The following is an 18,503-nucleotide window of genomic DNA, read 5'->3' as shown; positions in this document are numbered from 1 at the left end:
GTCTGTAGCATTTGGGCTCCACCTCATCACAGCATCTGAGGAAAGAGAATATGGTTTAAAAAAAAAAAAGAAAAAGGCTAATTTCTAGGTAAATTACGTACTTTTTTTTTGAAAATGTCGGAAAATAACCATGTTATTTTACTGAATAAACGGTCCGTGGAGCACAAACGAGTTGCGCAGTTTCGTTCCGCTTTCATTTTTAATTTTTAATTTTTTGCGATGTTTTAACAATGTTGCGGTCGCGCCAGCGCGACCTATAACAAAATTTGGTCTCACCGGCAGAAAAAATTAGCCTGGTTCTACCAGACTCTCGTACATAAATGTAAAATTAAATAAAATAAAATTTGTACAGAGAGTCTGGCCCCTCTCATTGACAAGCGTTAACTTCATTGAAGGCGGGTACTCTGTTGAAACAGAGAATGTCTAATGTTACATTTATAATACAAAATGTACTTACCCAACAGCAGATTTTTAGTAATTCGGCAACACACCAATGCACCCTCAAATCCTGCTCGCCTCGTGGTTGTAGAAAAACGGGAAAATGGCTACTTTATCGCTTTATCGCGAGATAATATATCATATCGCGGGATTTTGCAATATCGCGAGATTTGCTACAACATCCCGGTGGCACAGTTTTGACGTGTAAAGCAGTGTACGTCTTTTCAAAACCTCTTAAAACTACTTGGGGCACTTAAATTAATTATTGCAGTGTCAACCAAGGTGTAAGCATAATACTTTTGCATATTTCATAAGGATTTCATAGAGGGTCATGATGGACTATAAATGCACGTGTAAAGGACGTCACCTACTGGACGTCCACTTAAAACGATTTTAAATGCAGTGGCTTTGCAATCAATTAACCACACTGGGCACTTTGTGATTATAATTTATTTTAAACAAGATAAAGTAAATATATTTACTTTGTATACAAATCGTGTATTTCATAAAGATAATTCCTGTTTTTTTTTTTCTGTCTTGCTTGACAAGACGTGTAAAAGACGTCAGTGGACGTCTTCACAACCTCTTAAAAACTACTTGGGCAATTAAATTAATTATTGCAGTATTAACCATGCAAGGATTAAGCACAGCTTTTGCATATTTCACAAGGATTTCATAGAGGGTCATGAATGCACGTGTAAAACGTCACCAGGTGACGTCCTCTCACCCGATACACTATATATTGAACTACACGTAGCTAAAAGTCAAAATAACAATTATACATGCAACCCCAGAGAACTGTAGACATGTACAAATGTATCTGAATGCATTTTTAGGAAATGTTCTGTGTTACATATTTTTACCGATTTATGCCGTCCTACCGCGACTATTTTTGGCCAGGGACACGACGTTGCCGTCGGACCAATGTTTGCTGGGAGAAAATGGATGACGTTAACGGTAGCAGCTACCTGAAGACGGATGGAAGAATTTGTCATTGAATAATCTAACCTGCGCGTGACGATAAGTGGGATTTAGAGTTTGAGAAGATGGAGAATTGTTCAACTGAGTGATACGGTAAGCCAATATATAATTTTTTTTTTTTTTTTTTGCGTTGGCATTTCTACATTGTTTTCACGTATTTGGTTTGATTTTGCGAACGCGGTTTACTACCGTGGCCGCGCAAGCAATTCACTGACGCCGCCTTCACACTGGCAGTTGAAATCAGCTCCGTAATACGCAATACGCCCCCAGCAGACGTCGTACACAACGGTGAAAAGCGTCGGAAGCGAGTAGAACAAAAACGGCGGAGAGATTAACGGTTGATTTTGTCAGTGTCAGTTTACAATTCTGTATGATCTCTCTGTTGAGGGGGTTATTAGAGACAGGCTGCTGCGTGAAGGAAAGTTCCCCAGGACGTTGACATGTCAGGTCGGCTAAATGTGATATAGTAGTATAGGGCTTTTAACTGTATTAACTGCCCTAATAACGTTAGAAAATCATGAAAATAAAAAAATGACATGACAACTTATCGTTATAAAATCATTATTTATTTTATTAAAAGTTAAGAATTCAGGTTTGTTTATCAGTACCATAGCAACGCTTAACTTCCGCTGTAATTGTCGGATAGGAACCGTCCGTAGCCTTTCGCAAGAGTTCAATTTTTTGAACGCATCCGGATGGCCAACGGACACGATTTTTTTCGCACCGCACTCGTTCGCACCCGCTTCGGACCCATTCGCATGCGGTCTGCGAATCTCCATAGGAAATGAATGACTTCCGGTCGTTTCGCTGCCGTATCGGAGCTGATTTCAACTGCCAGTGTGAAGGCGGCGTGACTCTGTTCCACCTGTTTACCAAGTAACGTTAACTTCGACATTTCATATAATAGGCAACCTTTACCATGCTATTTGCATGACGTGCATTTGATATATTTTTTTTTCGTTTTAGGCTTTGTAATCTGATGGCCATTGTTAATGTAAGTGCTTTTAAGTAGTGTTACAGTTATAGTCTATGTGGTAAAAAAAAAATGCTGTCAAATTCTGTCAGTTCTGTGATCGTGCTTTTGAATCGTTGTCAGAATTTTGCTAGCACATGAAAATCCATGTTCCTAATGCTGTTTTCAAATGTAGTAGGCCTATTCCTGATTGCCATCCCATGGTCCTACAACTACTCCCTAATTCAAAGAAGTTAGACGGTGTTATCCTTCAAGCAGATAAGTAGAGATTATTCAGCAAATCTCATTCATTTGTAATATGTTTTATGTTTTGGTTCTGTTGATCAAGGTTGTGCTGTCCTTTTTAAAAATTGTTTCAGGAATTTGCATCGCTGATGTCCAGCAATCTACATTTGCCAGAAAGTCCACGACTTATTTCCTGGTATGTAAACATTAAAGGGGTAGATGAAACCTAAAATGAAAAGCCATCATTTACTCACCCCACTGCAAAATATGTTTTTCTTAATTAGTGTTTTTATTTTGTTTCCAGTCCAGATATCTACAATTCTTACATGAAGAAGCATTTAATAGACACGTAAAAATTGTCTTGTTTTCTGAAAGAATAAGTCAAAATTAAGTGAGTTTATGCTTATAACAAACAAAATTATATGCCAGTGCATTTTAGCATTCTAACCAATTTTAATTTATAATTATAATTTCATAGAACTATGAATAGACAACTACATCGAACCACAGTGGAACCCACAGTAGTTATTTTAATTATTAATATTATTATTATTTTTTATTATTATTATTTTTTTATTACATTACAGGTCAATCTCTAAGCAACCAGTGCTGGATATTAAGTTTGGAAGGTCAAGGTGTGTGTGAAGGATCACAGCCTCTTAGTCATTGGCATATTTGCCATTCATATATATATATATTAGACTGAATTGTGTCACTAACCTTGACTTGACAGTATTTATTATGTTGACTACTGGTATGAACAATATGGCCCTGGTTTCCATACAGGGCTTAGCTTAAGCCAGGTCTAGGCCTTAATAAAATTAGGGTATTTAAGCAGCTTTTATAATAATGTATCATTAAAAAAAAAAACATTACTGGTGTGCATCTTGAGATAAAACAGTGGCAGTCATATATTTTAAGATATGTCAGTGCAAGTTGTTTTCAGTTGAAGGATTAGTGAATTCTGTCATTAATTACTCACCCTCATGTCATTCCAAACCTGTAAGACCTTCGTTCATCTTCAGAACACAAATTAAGATATTTTTGATGAAATCTGAGAGGTTTCTGAACCACCCATAGACAGCAACGTCTTTGCAACTTTTAAGGCCCAGAAAGCTAGTAAAAACATTGTTTAAATAATCCATGTAACTAGTGCAACCTTAAAGGAGAACTCCGGTCAATTTTAACATTGAGCTCATTTTTTTGTAAATTTGGAGTGCTGTCAATACAGAGAACAACGACAAAAATCAGTGTTGCCTACACCGTGTTATCCTCTTTTTAAAATTTGCACCCTCTTGACTTCAATGGGGCAAGTTTTAAACCTGCTTTTAGCCTCTTAACATTCTTGATGTGTCATTACAAGTGCACAGGTCATGTGAGTGATTCCTTCAGAGTGAACACAGGTGAGTCTGACTGCAGTAGATGTGAAAGATATCTTGTTGAAACATCTACAAATGTCCATATATAGGTGAAAATGCCCCTTGAAATCAATTTAAGGTGGCAAATATTACCCCTTAATAAAAAAAAATAATTTCTGTCACTGCTCTAAACTGACCACTGCATAGAATATGAAAAATATGAATATCTTTGTCAGTCAGCTTTCAACAGGCCTAAACAAGCCATGGCACCAAGCACATAAACACAATCAGTAAAATGTTATCTAATTATTATCAAGAAAACTTTGAAAGTATCGATCGAGACATATTTTGTCAATATTGCACACCCCTAATGCATGGTATTAATTTTGATTTCTTCGGGTCTTAAAAAGGTCTTAAAAAGCCTTACATTTGACTTTAAAAAAATGTGCAGAAACCCTGCTTCATCATATTTAGGTTGAACCACTGTAGCTATATATTTACCAATGTTTTTACCACTTTTCTGGGCTTTGACAGTTGCAATGATATTGATATCAATGGAAGGACAAAACTATCAGATTTCATCAAAAATATCTTCATTTGTGTCCCGAAGATGAACAAAAGTCTTGAGGGTGAGCAATAATGACAGAATTTAAATTTTTGGGTGCAAACATGCATTTTAGTCTGGTAAATCATGTTGTCATATATGCAATAAACATTGCAAGGCTTGCAATTAAGTTAAATTATTTCTGTCACAAAGGTTTGGGCTGGATTTTGGCAGTGTGTGCTCTATATAAACGGAGAGTCTAAAGACTGCCTTTCCACTGATACTCTGATGGCACCGGATGAGGGGATGATATTGTTAATGAGCTGGGTGATGAGTAGACAAAAGTTGTAGAATAAAACTTTAAATCTGGCAACCCCACTTCCAAAAATTTAGTTAGTTGACAGTGTGCATGTAAACAGACACATTGAGTTGATGTATTTTACCAGGGCAGAAAAAATATCAGTTATTGATCACAACATCCAACATTGCATTTTTTTTTCCACAACATCCAACATTGCATTTTTTTTTTTCATGTTGTTCAGTTTTAGACAGCTTTTGTGCTGTCTCTCTTTGTCCAAATATATACACTCAGTTAATAATATTTAATTGTTGTTTTTTTCTGCCTTTTAGACGCTTTCTTGACATCAATCCTGAACGTGGATCAAAAACAAAGAAAGGACAAGTAACTTCAAAGAAAACTGGCCAAGTTGTGCAAAACAAGAACACCACTGTAAGCCTACAGGTGTCCTCACTTCTGCGAAACCTTGCAGACTTTGAATGGGATTTCGTTTGCACTTTTATGGACTTCAAAAAAGAAACAGCATTTCACTGTCGTTATAAAGCTTGGAAGAGCCAGGACATTTTTTAATAGAACTCTGATTGTATTCGTCTGAAAGAATAATGTCATATACACCTAGGATGACTTGAGGGTAAGTAAATCATGTGCTAATTAAAATTTTTGGGTGAACTATTCCTTTAATTAAGTGCTAACTGTTACCTGTGTGTTGTTAAAGGGATAGTTCACTTTGAAATTAATTTTTGATATGTTTTAGCTTACCTCAGGGGCATCCAAGATGTAGGTGTCTTTGTTTCCGCAGTAGTTTCAATTTTGATATTTTTAGGTCAAACCGTTCTTGTCTGTCAGTCATATAATGCAGGTCGATGGTCACTGGCTCAAAACACAAGCACAGAGTCCAAATTAAAACAATTCCCCATCATCCAAATGAAACAATTCCCCATCGTAAGTACACATTGATGGCCTAAGACACAAAACGAGCGGTTTGTGTGAGAAAACGAACAGTATTTATATCGTTGTTATCTCTTGAAAACACCACACGTCCAAATGATCTGACGGCGCGGGTGGGTATAGATATATACATAGATGTCGCCTTGGCTACTGCAGTTCATTGGAACGAAACCGTAGCCAAGCGACATCTAGTGTATACATCTATAACCGCCCGCGGGCGGTTATAGATGTATACACTAGATGTCGCCTTCGCTACTGCAGTTCATTGGAACGAAACCGTAGCCAAGGCGACATCTATGTATATATCTATACCCACCCGCGCCGTCAGATCATTTGGACTTGTGCTGTTTTCAAGAGATAACAACGATATAAATACTGTTCGTTTTCTCACACAAACCGCTCGTTTCGTGTCTTAGGCCGTCAATGTGTACTTACGATGGGGAATTGTTTAATTTGGACGATGGGGAATTGTTTTAATTTGGACTTTGTGCATGCTCTTTGAGACAGTGACCATAGACCTGCATGAAATGACTGACAGACAAGAACGGTTTGACCTAAAAATATCAAAATTGAAACTACTGCGGAAAAAAAGACACCTACATCTTGGATGCCCTTGAGGTAAGCTAAAACATATCAAAAATTAATTTCAAAGTGAACTATCCCTTTAAGTGTTAAAATTGCATTTTATGTTTAAAAAGTAATTCAGCCAACATGTTCACAGATGGCATTTTAACTAAATAAATGTTTTAAAAACCAGAAAATGTTGTTTTCTTTTTCCTAGTGTGACTACTCTTATGAAACCTTAAAGTATAATATTTTAATTATGTAATAATAAAATCAGTATTCCCTGTAAAAATACAATTTATTGCTGTCGACAAGTTTAATAATGTAAAATGTGGTATATACTGTATTTGGTAATTACAGTGGAGTACTGTAAATGCTGTTTACAGTAGTAGTGTTGTAAAAATACAGTATGTGGATGGCAACCCAGCTGCCAGTATTTAACTGTAAATTTACAGTGAAAAGTTTTACAGTGTACATGCATGTGATACTGATGCATTTTTAAAGCTGTGGCATATGGTTATGGTACTTTGTGGATGTATTGAATTGTAAAATGATGTATTGTATGTAAAATGACAAAGAAAACACTGCATTATTGTATTAAAATACTATATTATTTAAAATACTATATTTGGTATTCACACAATAGACAAAATCTCCAACTATAGGCATTTAATTTCAAGGCATTCAGATATAAGATTTGTATCCCTAATATATGTGAAAGTATGTACTATAGAAATAAGTACATATACGCATGTATACATATATGCGTCATATACGCATGTATACATATATGCGTCATATACGCATGTATACATATATGCGTCATATACGCATGTATACATATATGCGTCATATACGCATGTATACATATATGCTTCTTACATATATTTCACATTTATGTGCATATACGGGAAAATATATGGCACTTACATGAAAACGGCCATTTTTGATATATTTTGAAATATATGTTTCATATATGTATATGTGTTTTACATATATGAATTTTGCATATATTCTCATATATGCAGCAGACATACATGGGCACTAACATTATATATGTAATTTACATATATTGACATATATTACATTTCTGTATGGGTCAGCAAGCCCAGCTCTGTATTGACCCTTCGGTGTTCATTTGTACATCCAATTATTGAGCAATTGTTATGCTTCGCTTGCTTAAAAGCCACGATATCTCTCGTGGACAAACTAAAATCGCGCGCGCCCGTTCCTACTTCCTAGCTCATTTTCTAATGGGCGGAAAATATTCTCTGGGCGGGCAAAGCAGAGACAGGGGAGGTAACATTTCCTCCTTATGACGTCATAAAGAGGAGATTCAAGATCAGCGCGTATGAGCCTCCATTTTCTCAAAGGCAGAGAAAGATAGCAAAAGCTCGATTTACACCGATTGAAATTTCTAGAAACTTGGGGACCATATACAGGCTAGGGAACTCATATTAAAGTCCTGATCCAACGTTCTTTCAGTGACATCAATAGAAAGTTCATAAGTTATTAGGTCTTTAATAATGTTCTCAAAGCATTAGCTTCATTCAGTTCCACATGAATTCCCTGCTACTAAAACAAAGAAGAGCTGCTGCTGGCAGAGTAGAGTGGTATTCAGTAGAAGCGGTCATGATTCAGTGTGTTTTTGGTGGTTATTGTATTTCAATTAATCATTGTCGTGGTAAATTATTGTGAATTATGGCCTGTCACTGTCAGGACCACAGATTTCCGAACAAGAAAAAGGACGGTGCTATCCTCCCTTCATGCCTGGGTGCGTTTTGTGCAGGGTAAGAGACGGGACTTCACTTCTGCATCTGCTTTGAAAAACGCGGTAGTGTATAGCGTTCACTATAGACCGGATGACACACTCACAGCTCCTTCATCGGGTCGCCCGGTCCGTCGTCAGCACGTGGTTCGGCCGCCGGCTGGAAACATGACGCTCACGGATCCGTCAGAGATCACTTATTGTACATCTGTTTTACAAAATGTGCCTTGTCTTAATTTAATTCATTAACATATCCTACATAAACTTGTAATGTAATGCATTTATGTGCTTGTTATAAGTCTGCAGCAGAAACATATTATTATTATTATTTAAATATAATATATAATGTTCTATAACTCAATTTCAATCTGTACAAAACCACTTTAATGTTTGTGTTGGCTGTTACTACATATAAAGTTTTTATACAGTAGACAGTTGTGATTGTGATTATTTTTTTATTCATTGTCACCAAATGGGGCCATTCATATCCTTTATAAAGTCCCTCTTCCTCTGGAAACTGTCTCTTATGGCTGACACAACACATGCAGGTAAGCGTCCAATACTAGCTTTGCTATTGCCTTATACATGATAATAATCTGTACAATATTGTGAATATCTGAGCGTAGTGTTATACATATTGTCAGCTAATGTGAAAATATCTATAAACACTGTTCTCTCACCAAGACACCTGCCCTGTTCTCCTCACACCACAACTCAATGTCAAGTCAAGTCAACTTTATTTATATAGCGCTTTTCACAATACAGATTGTATCAAAGCAGCTTCACAGTATTAAATAAAATAGTACATCAGTGTTTGTTTCTAGTGTAAAACGTCCACGTTTGGTAATGCTGATCAATAGTATTGTTGATTGATTAATTAAATTAAGTATCCCCAACTGAGCAAGCCAAAGGCAACAGTGGCAAGGAACCGAAAAACTCCATCAGGTGACCTAATGGAGAAAAAAAAAAACCTTGGGAGAACCCAGGCTCAGTCGGGGGCCAGTTCTCCTCTGGCGTTTATGAAGTAGAGACCGGATTTAACTAAGATTAAAAATATTATATAAATGCCTGGCTGAAGAGATGCGTCTTTAATCTAGTTTTAAACTGGGAGAGCGAGTCTGAGTAACGAACAGTATCAGGAACGCTATTCCAGAGTTTTGGAGCTAAATGTGAAAATGATCTCCCTCCTTTGGATGATCTGGATATCCTAGGTATGATCAAAAGCCTCGAATTTAGTGATCTTAAAGAGCGCAATGGATTATAGGGCGATAGAAGATCCGTTAAATAGACTGGAGCTAAGCCGTTTAGGGCTTTATAAGTCAGTAGCAATACCTTGTAATTAATACGGAACTTTATAGGTAGCCAATGTAGTGATGATGATAAAATCGGTGTTATATGGTCAAATTTTCTTGATCTAGTAAGAACTCTAGCGGCGGCATTTTGGACTAACTGTAGCTTGTTTATTGAGGATGCAGGACAACCAGCTAATAAAGCATTACAGTAATCTAGTCTCGAGGTCATGAACGCATGAACTAACTTTTCTGCATCAGAAACAGATAGCATATTACGTAGCTTAGCAATGTTTCTAAGGTGGAAAAAGGCTGTTTTTGTAACATATGAAATATGGTTTTCAAAAGACAGGTTGCAGTCGAGTATAACACCCAGGTCTTTTACTGTAGAGGATAAAGTAACAGGACATCCTACTATGTTAAAGTTGTATTGTAAGAGGTTTTGTGGGCGGTTTTTTGAACCGATAAGTATTACCTCTGTCTTGTCTGGATTTAATAAAAGAAAATTGCGCGTCATCCAATCTTTTATATCTTTAACACACTCTGTCAATTTGGATAATTTAGCGTTTTCATCCGGCCGTGATGAAATATATATTTAAGTGTGATCAGCATAACAATGGAAACTAATTCCATGTTTCCTTATAATATTTCCAAGTGGCAGCATATATATTGAGAATAATAGAGGGCCTAACACAGATCCTTGCGGCACTCCATAGTTTACTGGAGTTATGATCGATTTTTCTCCATTTAAATAGACAAAATGGTATCGGTCAGATAGGTATGATCTGAACCAGCTTAATGCTTGTCCTTGAACACCAGTATAATTTTGTAGTCGATCTAAGAGTATTGTGTGATCTATAGTATCGAACACAGCACTAAGATCAAGTAAAACTAGTATTGAGATACAGCCTTGGTGTCTCCTCTGACTGTTGTTTTGTCTAATCCTGGCCTGTCCTGCTCTTGGCCGCTTAGCAGGCTCATAATTATATGGCTGAGGTCCATAATACGAGTAAACATTTAGGCTACAATTTCCTCAGGGTCCGAACTGTCATTGCGATCCATTGCTTTCCTATTGTTTACTTTGACCGCACTCCCTCCCGTTACGTCACTTCCTGTTTGGCGGTTTTCAAATGCGGAAGTAAAATTTTTCTCACAAAAACGACTCCAGAAGCCTAAATAGTGTTTTATAAGCATATGTTTATATTTAAAATTAAAGTTCCTACATTATTTTTCTATACATTGGCTCACTGTGTACTCACCTGCAATATGCCCTTTAAAGGAGAACTTGGTAACTTTTTTAACTAAATAAAACTGTCTAGAAATCATTTGGATGGTTAAACAACCTGTTCTGGTGATATTGGTGACTTTCCCCGCTCCCCCCAGCGTTCCCAGGCGGAAAACCAACCTTGCAACTTCGGGACTACCGTCCCGGCAAGATAGAAATTGGAAGTCTCGTGAGAAGCGAGGACGAGAACGAGAACGAGCGCGAAACACGAATTGCTTTACGGCAATTCGACATAAACACACACGCATGTATGATATATTACCAGATTACCCACCTCGGTAGACATAGCTCCACACGATACAGTTGGCTTGCTCCGATCAAAACAAACGCATATGAGCAGCGGTAGAGAGGGGGAGGAGGCTGCCGCAAGTGAGTTTTTTACGACCGTGTTGTGAAATATACGCCCCACCACAGCTGTAGGGGGAGCTCGTGGGGAAAACATGCGACAACAAAAGGAAAAATCAGCGAAGAAGTGACTAGAGTTCGCTAGAGTTGCCGAGTTCTCCTTTAAGATCATTTTAAAGGTATTAAACTACTTTTGGCGCTCTAGCAGTTAATAAAAAAACTGTTGCGTCTTGCGGAAGAACATTATAGCCGGATCTACTTCACTCTGTTCATGTATATGGCGAGTCACGCAGGTACTGTGCAACTCCGCAGTGGTTTAAAATAGTCCGAATATAAACACGTATTATAGGCGTACCGTAGTGATTTAGCATAATACAAAAACACAGGTTGGAAGATGGATTCATGATGTACTCGCTCATTGTATACATTTTATGAATTTTGAACAAAAAAAGTTACATGGTATGGTACATTTTAAGGATTATTAGGAACACCTGTTCAATTTCTCATTAATGCAATTATCTAATCAACCAATCACATGGCAGTTGCTTCAATGCATTTAGGGGTGTGGTCCTGGTCAAGACAATCTCCTGAACTCCAAACTGAATGTCAGAATGGGAAAGAAAGGTGATTTAAGCAATTTTGAGCATGGCATGGTTGTTGGTGCCAGACGGGCCGGTCTGAGTATTTCACAATCTGCTCAGTTACTGGGATTTTCACGCACAACAATTTCTAGGGAAAAACATCCAGTATGCGGCAGTCCTGTTGGCGAAAATGCCTTGTTGATGCTAGAGGTCAGAGGAGAATGGGCCGACTGATTCAAGCTGATAGAAGAGCAACTTTGACTGAAATAACCACTCGTTACAACCGAGGTATGCAGCAAAGCATTTGTGAAGCCACAACACGCACAACCTTGAGGCGGATGGGCTACAACAGCAGAAGACCCCACCGGGTACCACTCATCTCCACTACAAATAGGAAAAAGAGGCTACAATTTGCACGAGCTCATCAAAATTGGACAGTTGAAGACTGGAAAAATGTTGCCTGGTCTGATGAGTCTCGATTTCTGTTGAGACATTCAGATGGTAGAGTCAGAATTTGGCGTAAACAGAATGAGAACATGGATCCATCATGCCTTGTTACCACTGTGCAGGCTGGTGGTGGTGGTGTAATGGTGTGGGGGATGTTTTCTTGGCACACTTTAGGCCCCTTAATGCCAACTGGGCATCGTTTAAATGCCACAGCCTACCTGAGCATTGTTTCTGACCATGTCCATCCCTTTATGACCACCATGTACCCATCCTCTGATGGCTACTTCCAGCAGGATAATGCACCATGTCACAAAGCTCGAATCATTTCAAATTGGTTTCTTGAACATGACAATGAGTTCACTGTACTAAAATGGCCCCCACAGTCACCAGATCTCAACCCAATAGAGCATCTTTGGGATGTGGTGGAACGGGAGCTTCGTGCCCTGGATGTGCATCCCACAAATCTCCATCAACTGCAAGATGCTATCCTATCAATATGGGCCAACATTTCTAAAGAATGCTTTCAGCACCTTGTTGAATCAATGCCACGTAGAATCAAGGCAGTTCTGAAGGCGAAAGGGGGTCAAACACAGTATTAGTATGGTGTTCCTAATAATCCTTTAGGTGAGTGTATGTGTAAACATGAGCTTGAGTTAACGCAGTCACATGATCCTTTTCTCCCACACTCCAGATATGTTCAGCTAAATTATGAATGTTGTTCAATTTAATCATTTAACTTAGTGTGTGAATGTTTCTTCATTCAGAGTCAGTGGAGGAGATCAAACTCTGAGGCTTTACCTGCACGACTGCACTGAAGAAACGCATGTTGCCCAGATTACTGAGAGCCCTGACAGACACGACACCAGTGCTTCATGTAGAGCTGATTTCAGGCTTTTGGGATGTTGTCCTGTTTTTATGTCTTTCTTTCAACCTTTCCGCTTCTCTTTCGCTTTGTCCACCGTCTCTTCAGGATTCTCCATGATTCTCTCTTTCTTCCTCGCTTCTTATTCTCTGATAGTTATCATTGCAATATGTTACAAGACAATGTTTTTAGGTCATAGATCCTAAATAATGTGCCTTAATATTGTTATGATAAAGTCACTAACAAAAACATTTAAATTCAGACTCTCTCAGGAGAATCTTGTCCCGACTGTCATCTGAAGTTTATAGAGTCTACGGTATAATATAAAGCGACAATAAATGTCTAATAAATACTTTTTTTGGTTCATTATTTAACAAAAAGGAGATGCATTAATTAATTCATATAATTATTATTATTGTGAATTGTTTTTAAATTAATGAAGGAACGTCTCGGTTACGTATGTAACCCTCGTTCCCTGAGTAGGGAACGGAGACGTTACGTCGGATGACGACGAATGGGGTTTCGCTTAGAAATCCTATCACCTTCGAGTATATAAAACGAGCCAATGGCAAAGAAATGCCATGTGTCTGCGGAATTTGCATAGCGTAACTCCGCCCCACCCTGGGGGTATATAAGGAAGTGCGCTGGCAACATGCAGATATGTCTTCGCTGAGGAGCCGAGACTGAACTCAGGCGTTCCAGCGGTACAGCGGAAGTGGCAGGGAGACGTAACGTCTCCGTTCCCTACTCAGGGAACGAGGGTTACATACGTAACCGAGATGTTCCCTTTCGTTGTCACTCCGACTTATGTCGGATGACGACGAATGGGGTTCCCAGTGTAATCACGCCACCTCTTGACTGTCTTCCAGTGCCCTGCGTAAGTCTGAGCTCCCTGTCGTGAGACTAGCACGGACAAAGGAGTCCTACTTAACACAGGAATACCAAGGTACACTGGGAAGCATATCCAGTGGAAATATGCAATTATGCCCAGCCCGAAGGGGGGGACTTGGGATACACATATGACCCCAAAGGGCTGCATATGGAGAATCACTGGGGTGTCCAGCCGCAGGTGGAATATTTCAACCCCAGGGGTGGCAAGGTGGCTTGCCAAGGGAAAGACACATGCTCAAAGAGGCTTACAGTGGAATACACATGTGGGGGTTGCCCAGAGGGGGAACCATGCACATGGAGGCACCTAGCCAAGCGCGAAAGCTGCCGGTGGCATAACTCTGGCATTGACGTCGTCAGTGCTGGAGGAGACTCAGGGCTTATTAGGCTCACCTGAGGAAAATATCGCATGTATCCCATCCGTGGAGAGGAATGGCGAGCAAGCGAAGACACCTGAGCAGAATCTCTTACCGGCTAGTTGAAGCGAGTACATGAGAAGAAACTGGCTCCACTCGGAGATTGTAGAATCTCGCGAATGTGTTAGGTGTCGCCCAGCCTGCAGCTCTGCAGATGTCTGTTAGCGAGGCGCCATGCGCTAGAGCCCAAGAGGATGCCACACTCCGAGTGGAGTGGGCCGTCACACCAAGGGGGCATGGTCGACCTTGCTGCTGGTAAGCCAAAGCAATGGCGTCCACTATCCAGTGAGACAACCTTTGCTTGAAGAGAGCCTTTCCCTTCAGCTTCCCACCATGACAGACAAAGAGCTGGTCTGAGGTCCTGAAACACTGCGTTCTGTCAACGTAAGCACGGAGTGCGCGTACTGGACAGAGCAGTGCCAAGGCTGGGTCTGCCTCCTCCAAAGGCAGCGCTTGCAGGTTCACCACCTGGTCTCGAAAGGGTGTGGTGGGAACCTTGGGCACATATCCAGGCCGGGGTCTCAGGATCACGTGAGAGTTAGCCGGTCCGAATTCCAGGCACGCTTCGTCAACCGAAAATGCCTGCAGGTCCCCTACCCTCTTGATGGAGGCCAATGCAACCAGGAGCGCTGTCTTCATTGACAGGAACTTAAGCTCCACTGATTGCAGAGGCTCAAAGGGAGCACTCTGCAGGGCAGTTAAAACCCTGTATAAACTTGTGATCTGAATAAACTTGTGTTTTCTCGAGCTGATATGGGGGCGTTCACAGGTTTGCGTGGATTGCCTCAATCATTTGTGTTTGAATAGCGCGCGCTCTCCGTGGGTGTGTCACATTACATTTGAATGAGCTGTAATGAGCTCGACTGGAATCGCTCTCTTTTAATACAGATTTCACAAGATGAGAATATTTGTTTTTTATATAAATTACTTCATTTAAAAGAAGAGAATTCAAGCTTCATGCCTGTGTGTCTGTATGCCTGTTTGACTGAGTATTCGCTGAGTTATTGTTCATTTTCGGACGCGTTTCAGAATGGACTTCACTGGCAGAGAGAAGGCAGAACTCGCTTCGTGTTTATTTTTCTTTATTTGGCAAAAAGCACAACACTTTGTTTTTATTGTGAGTATACACAAAAATAATACACATTTAACAGAATCGATTGATGTATGAAACTCCTATGGAAAATCAAAGTCAACAGAGTATTTATGAGTTTCTTTTACACTGATAAAAAAAAAGCGAGCTGGTATCACCGGCGATACCGCCGACCTCAGGGGGTTAAATCACTACAGACCATTAAATCACTCAGACCATCCAAATGTAAAGATATTTTTGATATGGATACGGTAATGCTCAAGGCACTAAGTATATCAATCATATCCCCCATCACCAAAATAATCAACATGTCTATTTCACAAAATATTTTCCCAAGCATGTGGAAACCAGCTGTTGTTGCTCCAATTTTCAAAAGTGGAGATCCTCATTCCATGTCAAACTACAGACCCATCAGTATATTGCCTACAGTGTCTAAGATTGCAGAGAAACTGATAGCAAAACAAATTATTAACCATCTAAATTCCACACCCTTTGCCCTCCACCCTATGCAGTTTGGCTTCAGAGCCAATTACTCCACCGAGACTGCGACTTGCTTCTTTACTGAAAACATCAGAGCTCTGTTGAACCAAGGTGGGGTTGTTGGTGCGGTGTTCCTGGATCTCAGGAAGGCTTTTGACACTGTTAATTATACAATTTTGCTGGCAAAACTATGCAGTTATAACTTTTCCTCGGATGCGCTTAAATGGATTGAGTCTTACCTCACTGACCGTCTCCAACATGTCAGAGTCCAGTCTTTTAAATCAGCCGCTCTTAGTCTGTCCACCGGTCTTCCTCAAGGATCTATTTTAGGGCCTCTATTGTTCTCACTTTATATAAATGACCTTCCGTCCGTCTGTCCTGATGTCTCTATGCAGATGTATGCTAATGACACTGTAGTCTATGTTCATGGTAAGAATATCTCTCAGGTGGTTGAGAAGGATAACATTACAGCTTGGTTGAAACAATCCTGCCTGCCGCTGAATACATAAAAAACAGTAGCAATGTTTTTCACAAAGTCCCACAAAATCTTTAGTGTTGAGCCAGATATTTTCGTTTCTGGGGAAAGGCTGCAGATCGTGTCAGAATACAAATATCTGGGGGTTTTGATTGATTCAAAATTGTCGTTTACATCGCATGTAATCGCATCAAATTTAACCTCATGAATTTTAGACACATTCGCCATCAAATGTCCACACAGGCAGCAAAAATGTACATGCACTCTATGATCTTATCACATATCACTTACTGTTTACCCATCTGGTCACAAGCTGGTGTTACATCTCTGAAACCTCTGCAGTCACTTTACAAACGATCTGTTAAAATTCTGGATAAGAAACCAATTAATTTTCATCATTGTCCAATACTACAAAAACACAGATTACTCAGCTGGGAAAACATGGTCAAATACTCAAATCTATGTCTTCTATACAAAATTATTCATGGTTTATCATCTCCTCCACTCCACCAGTTTGTTAACATCCGTACAGCTGATCACAGCAGAACCAGAGGTGCAGCGAGGGGAGATTGCGTCATTGCCTTTAGAAAAAGTGTATTTGGTCATACTTCTTTTTCTGTTCGAGCTGCTACTGAATGGAACCGCATTCCTTTAATCATCAGAAATCTAAACACATATTGTACATTTAACCCTCTGGGGTCTGGGCTGTTTTTGGGGCCCTTGAGATGTTCTGACATGCCCTGACATTTGTGCTTTTTTCAATTGCTTATAAACATATTAATGGCAAAGGTGTAAATTCACTCTATAAAGCACAAACAGGGCTACCATAATATGTGAGCCACGTGTATGTACATGTTTTCATTTTTGAGAGAATAATGTTTATGCATGGTTATTGAAAAAACTAAAAACTAAAATTTCTGAAATAAGGCCACAAAACACATAGTAAATATGTGTCAATAAGACTTTTGACTAATGGATGTCCTCGCCTAGAGTTTTTTCTTCAAAATTATGTGAAAATAGTCTTGCTTTATCGTTCACATAAAACCATACATTGATTTAAATTGATGTAAAACAGGTTTTGCTTGGAAAGCCAATATGCGAGGGGGGCGTGAACGAGGAGTGGTTTACACCTGAGAATACAATGTCCCACCCACTCTGCATAATTAGCCATTCATTCAGGTGTGACACTGACTGAGCCACAATGCAAGGACAAAAGATATATTTAGAAGAAGACTTATATTGACCATTTAAGATTTTGCTTACATCTATCTTGTAAATATGTTTTGCTATTTTATTAAAAAGGTTACAATTACAACAATAATTACAATTTCAACAATATTTCAAGTGTACTCTTTCTTTGTAAAAAAAAAAAATGATTATAGGCCTACATTTTATCTATGTATTCATTAGTTTGAATATAGTCAACATTGGAACAGCTAACATCTTAGTTTATGACTTTATTTTGGACAAAAATAGTATTTTATATATAGAAATTGCTAAACAAAAGCTTATTTGACGTGGCAGTATATTCTACAGTAAAAACTGTACCCAAATCTAGTCAACAAGATGTTGTCTTTCATATTTCGCCTGACTGTAACTGTAACGATCACCAGCTGGAGTTGCCATTGAGAGCCATCAGAGGGCACTCCACATAAGACTATTATCACTCTCAAACTACATTTCCCAGAACTCACTGCCTGGACTCATTCACTGATCACATTCACCTGTACCTCATTCACTGATTGCATTCACCTTTGTCTTATCATCCTGTTAGTCTCAGTCTATATATACCTTGTTCATTCATTCACTCACCGCGAAGTCTTGTTTAAGTGTTACACTTGCATCTCTGAGCGTTTTCCCTGGTTTCTTGTATTTTGGTTTTGGATATCTTGCCCTGTTCCCTGGATTACTCTCTTGCCTCTGGTCCCTGCCTGTTTTGTTTGTTTGTTTCTTTGTTTTGACTGCCTGCCTGTGTATGACCCTTGCCTGTTCTTTGGATTACGCCTCTGGATTGCCCCAGCCAATAAAGCTGCATTTGGATCCCAACCTTCAAGTCTCAGAGCAGTTCATAACAGAAGACTTCGCCGCCATGGATCCAGCAGCTGTCAGTAATGGAGCTCTAATAAGATGGCTATCTTCCATGTATCAGGATGGTCAACCTATCGAGAGGTATGTGAGGGATTTTCTGGCTTGCTGTCATTTAGCGTCATTAGATGATACTCAGCTCATGGACCTGTTTTGGAGTGGA

The 18,503-nt window shown here is 39.3% G+C and overlaps 1 protein-coding gene and 1 long non-coding RNA gene across 2 annotated transcripts in view; both read left to right on the top strand.

Moving 5' to 3' along the window:
• LOC311091345 (NACHT, LRR and PYD domains-containing protein 3-like) overlaps positions 1-18,503 on the top strand; it is a 256,345-nt gene that overhangs the window by 102,648 nt on the left and 135,194 nt on the right. The gene's annotated exons all lie outside the window — the stretch shown is intronic.
• LOC311091410 lies at positions 1,389-3,264 on the top strand. Its single transcript, XR_014608077.1, has 4 exons — positions 1,389-1,512; positions 2,386-2,413; positions 2,568-3,008; positions 3,205-3,264. It is a non-coding gene; the product is annotated as an uncharacterized lncRNA (long non-coding RNA).

The sequence above is a fragment of the Abramis brama genome (genome assembly GCF_963993115.1).
Source record: "Abramis brama genome assembly, chromosome: 10".
NCBI lineage: Eukaryota > Metazoa > Chordata > Actinopteri > Cypriniformes > Leuciscidae > Abramis > Abramis brama.
This window is presented reverse-complemented; position numbering and strand designations above follow the sequence as displayed.